Source organism: Aedes albopictus, chromosome 2, assembly GCF_035046485.1.
Source record: "Aedes albopictus strain Foshan chromosome 2, AalbF5, whole genome shotgun sequence".
Lineage (NCBI taxonomy): Eukaryota > Metazoa > Arthropoda > Insecta > Diptera > Culicidae > Aedes > Aedes albopictus.
In genome coordinates, this window is record NC_085137.1 from 234,973,960 (window position 1) to 234,980,317 (window position 6,358).

A 6,358-nucleotide genomic window follows, 5' to 3' on the forward strand; every position below is an offset into this window, starting at 1 on the left:
AGAGTATGGATCAAGGCATCTCCTAAAATTTTTTTGTGGTTGAAAATGTTTTCCATTTTTGCGGAAACCATTTTTTTGTGAAATTTTGTTCAAAAATGGTTTCCGTAAAAACGAAAAACATTTTCCACAAGAAAAAAAAATAGGAGACATTTTGATCCATACGCTACATGTGCACGAAAACCGATTTTGAAAATATTGCTTCGTTATTTAATAAAAAAAATCAAAAACCAAAAAGTGAGGAATTGCTTCCAGTTTCGCCTTAACACAAAAAACTTTAGTGGGAAATTAAAAATCAGTCATATTAAGGAGAAATTAGGAAGGTGCAAGAAAAATTACGAATTGGAAGAAAATCGAATTGATACTTTTATATCCATTTACAACAACAAATTTTGCATCTCAAGTTATACATATATACTTTTTTCAACCTCAACTGTATAAGGTCGTCTTCAGTGTTTAGCATAACAAAACTAAAACGGCCCAGGTTTATCATCTATACACACTTAAATTAAATCGCCGACCTCAGCAAACGGATTGCCGAGAATTCAACAGCCGAGAATCGGGTAATAATTTTCACTGAATCTCGGTAAAAGTTTTACCGAGATGTCGTTAAAACTTTGCCGAGATCTCGGTTATCCAACTTTTTACCGAGATTTCGGCAAAGTTCACCGAGACCCGGTAATGGTTTAACGAAATCTCGGTAAATATTTTACCGAGAATCAGTAAATATTTTACCGAGATATCAGCTGTTGGATTCTCGGTAAACCGTTTACCGAGATCAATTGCTGAATTTAAGTGCTCACTCCAGATTGAACATGCCAGTACAAGTTTCAAGATTCAAAACAACATTCTCAAATTGAGAAGCTAGTCCTTTTTAACAGCATAGATTATGTGACTCACGCGTTTAATAATGTTATCACTGCAATGCTTGATATGCAGTATCAGTATTGATGTCTTCAGCAAAGTTTTACAAACTATGTTGGGTTTTTTCAGTTTATGTTACCAAGTATCAGCAATTCGTCTCAGTAAACAAAACCTGTAGTATATGCTACCATATGTACCACAAATATTTCAGCAAAATATGATTATCTAAAATATCGTTGAAGTTGGACGGTTTGGATCCATGAAGACGTCAAATGAAACCATCTGAAATTTTTTTTTGAAAATACTAATCTTTGCTCGGGTTCACCTTTTTATATAACCCTAAAAAAAATGTCCGTAGATACATAAAAACTTTGTCAGCCAATTGTTTGCAATTTATTGTTTATCATCTGTACTAACAAAATTTTAAACCTAAGCTAGTTTATCTTGGAACCCACGGTTCACTTCCATTCCGGTGGAAGAATTCACATTGTTTTAGTATGCGCTCCAGCCATCACACCACCTGTGGATTGTTTGCAAATGAAAAGGCAATTGAACAACATCTAAGACCAAGAAAAAATTCACTGAAGCAAAATGAAAAAATAGCATTTCGTCAGTAATGTTACAATTAGCAGATATGCATGCACGATACATTATACACTGAAATAAATTTTGTTGTGGAAACTACCGATTCCATAGTAAAATTACTAACCCTAACTATGATTCTCAACCGACAACAAAATCTGTTAAGATAACTGAAATATGCTTGAAATTACAATACATTGTTGTAAATTCAACTTAAAGCATAGTCGTCTCAACAACAAAACATTGTTAATTTTTCCAGGACACGCATTTTACAACACAGTATGGTTAAAAATACAATGCTCATTTGTTAAATTAAGATTATTTTTGGTAATGTTAACTGCAATACTAGTTAAGTTGACAGTGTTTTAGTGGAATTAACTGGGAATTGTTGTCGGTTGAGAATCATAGGTACGGTTAGTAATTTTACTATGGAATCGGTAGTTTCCACAACAAAATTTATTTCAGTGAAGAAAGATAGATAACTATTATATGATTATATTGTTACAGACCTTTATTTTTGCCATAACAGATAGTAAATAGAACAAATAATGACGGTTACGCCAAAAATATTTAGCATTACAAATCCTGAATAATTGAGTAGGTTAATGTTCGCCGTGTAGATGATAGTTTTTGTATCGTTATTCAAAAACAAGCATCGTAAAGGGTGAGTCGTTAATTATTGTGCCACCCTACCTTCAACTGATTCGCAAATTGTCTACAGTTAACGAAATGAAACCAAATTTTAACAGTAGTTTAGTATATGTATGTATTTCAACTTTTTGGTATAGGTTCAAATTTAGGATGCGTTTTAATGAAATTTAAGACATTTTCAATTAACGCCCTCCATGTGGACGTGTTAAGCCCAACTTGAAACAAATAATTAAAGCTCTCAGGGTTATTTATGCGCATCGTGCCTGGATTTCACCCGGCTCCAAGCTTATGTTTCACTGACAACCGTTCCTGAAACCTATTGACGAACATTAAGATGATCCATTAATGTATAATCATTAATTGTTCCAAGGCGCGATACCATGATTTTTGATTTTAGCATGTGATTGTACAACATCTTTTTTAGAACTGTTAACTAAATTTATTCTATATCGACCGGAATCTCATTGATAACTGCTCAATTCATTATATGTAAACAATAGACTATAAGGAGAAACAGTGCAAAATTTGGTTGATTTTGGTGAAGTAGGAAGAAAGTTACGTTAGTTTGAAAATGGCACAATAATTATTGACTCACCCTTTATACTACGCTTAATGGAAACCCACATTCTTTCCTACTGCAGTCCAATCAATTTTTTTTTTCCACGAAATCGGGCAAAACAGAATCTTTGTTTTTCCTACAAGAAAAACGTGAGCGGTCCGTAATATATTGGCTCCAAAATCTAACCACAAGGTTGAGTTTGGTTAAAATCTGCTTGTAAAATATGTAGTAGGAAAAACATTGCACACCTGTAACGAAAAGTAGTTCTCTAGATAAAACCGATTTGTGTTCAAGAGAGTTTAATTAGAAACTTGATAATACAAAATATATTGAAATCAATAAAACGAAATAGTTAAAAGTTGATGACAGTTTGTTTTCTTTTCATTCAATATCGACAAAATCGACAAACTGGAAAAAGAGTCATAATGCACCACAAGATGCTGTAAAAATGATTTGAGCTGATTAGTTTTTACCCTACTCCCATTTCCTTTGAAATGTCTTATTCGTTTTCGATTGGAATGCAAAGTGCATAATTTTCATATATATGTATAAAAATTATTATTATCATTAGCCTTATTAAGGAGATATTCAGCCCGTGGCTGGTTCATCTCCACATAAAAATTCGTACTATCGTGTCGATCTGGTTCAGTCACCGAATGGATTTTCAAATTTAGATATTTCCAATTATACTTAATCCAGATATCCAATGTCTCTTAATTGTTAAAAATGTTTACAGTCGTTTGACAGTTGTTGTCATTTATTCAGAATCCGTGTAGGAATCCATGAAGGAAGTCCGAGAGGAATACTTATTTGAAATAATTCTGGAGGAACCTCTGAATTCCCTGAAATTAATACTCTAAATAATATTCTTATAAATAATATTCTTGAATATTCTGCTAAAAAAAAAAATAAAACAAATCGCCCTCTCTCGGGTCCGAAGCTCTTCAAAATTGAACAATATTCAACTTTTTTCAGCTTAATGCACTAGTTTTCACGTGAATATGCCTAAACTGCGTCGATATTATCCGAGTTTCATTGATTTTGAGAGGCCTTGTCCCCCCAACTACGTCACAAGTTGGCGCGTATGCTCTCCGGGCACACTGTTCCCTAAGACTTAATTCCGTGATGTGTAACAATTATTTTGGGACTGAAAACATCATTTCAGAAGTTCATTGGCTACAAAGAAATTTGTTTGATATACCAAAGCCCTTCTTTTATAAGTACAGTTTACATTTCATGTTATAGGGTAATTTGCCAATTGTTGAACGGTTAGTACTGGCATTTTTGTTTTCGTTTGTTTTTTCGTGCACAATTCCACTTTAGTTGAAAAATATCCTGTGAACGTCTAGATCCACTCATTTCTTATACTGCCCTACTCGCAAAACAGTCCCATATGAATAGGAAATCCAGCAAAGATGGGACTGTTATGCGAGTGGGGGCAGTATACTTCTCATTGAATTTGTGTTCCCTTAAATTCCTAAATGAGATTTTTCTAAGAGAAAATAGAACATTTGTATGGGAAGTCTGTTACCCAAATGTTGAATGCTCCTTAAGCAAGCTCATCCTAATGTTGGACGATTCTCGCTAATTGTTGAACGGTTCAAGCTTTGTTCTTAATTGATGACGTTTAACCCGATATAAACCTATAATTAACTTGTTTTTGTTTTGGCTACAAAACCCAACATTGGCTCTACAGTTATCCGATGTGGGTCCAACAATGGTCCAACAATGGTTCGGCTGTTCGAGTCCGTATGAAGTTGATCATCAATATTAACTTCTTTTCTCGATCAGCCTAGATAGCTGTGTAGTGTCGGTAGCGATTGTCTCAATTGGCTAAGAATAACACTACGGACCGCCTGTTCCGGTGGTAAGAATCCACCAACAGGTGACCCCTAATTCATGGTGTGATGCGGCTTTATACTTACCGTGCCTAGGAATGAATGGCTAGGGGGGTCTAATAAAAACCTAACCGCTAACGGAGCCTGTGGAGTACCAGGGCGCCCTCCACAGTATGTAGCCCTTACTGCGCTAACCGGAGCAATGGTGCAATGGACCTTGTGTTTCTCCGAGACAATCAGCTACCCTTCTTTAGTCTCACTTGAGGCTAAATAAGGGCGGGATTATGAAGATGTTGTTAATTAGATTAAATTTTCACCTATATGGTTTCGCATTATGCGATTTACACAGTGTATTCTGTGTATCCTCGCCTTTGGCGTTTTCCAATCGATACCGATTTAGTTTTATTGTTGCTGTTCTTTGTTATGCTGTTGCTGCGAAGAGTTTAATCTTACCTAGTTTGGGTAGTGGCTACGGTTAAGATAGCTCAGATCAATCTTCAGCATAAAGAACAGCAACGATCAATCTTTGCAGACTTATGCAAAATGGTTCAGCCCAAGTGGCCTTGGTACAAGAACCTTACTTTCGTAAGGGAAATTTCTATCTAGGAAACCTTGTGAACCCGGTGTTTGCCACTTTCAGTAAACATGAAATGGCAAACTCGCGTGTCATGCCTCGAGCCTGTGTGCTTGTCAACAACGCAATAGTTGCTACACTCATCTCTGAACTAACCACCAGAGATGTATGTGCTATCACAATTGATGTATCTGTTGGAAACCTCAACAGGAAATACGTTTATTGTTCTGTGTATTTACCACATGATGAACCATCCCCTACGGATGCTTTCAAACAAGTCATCGCATACTGCACTTCAAAAGGCCTTCCGCTAATTGTTGGCAGTGATGCTAATGCTCACCATATCATCTGGGGCAGCTCAGACATTAACTTGAGAGGCTCCAGTTTGATGGAGTACTTAAGTAGTACAGATCTTGCATTACTTAACATAGGCAACCGCCCAACCTTCATGGTATCTGCTAGAGAGGAAGTGTTAGATATAACGCTTTGCTCTAGCAGAATTAGTCACGAGCTGACCAATTGGCATGTGTCAGATGAAGAATCTTTATCTGACCATCGCTACATCTTTTTTGAACATTTAAATGTTACTTCGCAAACATTGCGTTTCAGGAATCCTCGGTCAACAAACTGGGATCTTTATACTGATTTGGTTGCAGCCAAATTTCATGGATATTCACCATCCATTGACACTCCAAGTGATTTAGATGATGCCGTTGATACTACAACGACCTTCATCATGGAAGCTTTTGAAGAAGCATGCCCTCTACGGTCTGTGAAGATCACAAGAGGAACCCCTTGGTGGAACTCTGATCTGGTGAAACTCAGGAAACAATGTAGAAAGAGTTGGAACAGACGACGTTCGGCTGGTTCGGAGGCTTTCAGGTCGGCTCGCAAGGCCTACAGGAAAGCTCTCCGGTCTGCTGAACGATCCGGCTGGAAAAACCTTTGTACAAATGTTTCCAGTCTGAGTGAAGCCAAATGGTTATTTCACTTCCACTGATGAGGAAGTTTTGGAATGTTTATTCAGTACACACTTCCCCGGATGTGTGGATATTACATCTTCGGATGAACCTGATGTCTTTTCTTGTAGTTATGATTCTTTAGCTTCGGCTCGGAGTATCATAACTGTAGAATCGATTGAATGGGCACTTAATAGCTTTGCTCCTTTCAAATCTCATGGGACAGATGGGATTTATCCTATTTTGCTTCAGAAGGGATTTGATCATTTCAAACATGTTTTGAAACAACTACTTGTTTGTAGTTTTGCTACAGGGTATATTCCCAAATCCTGGC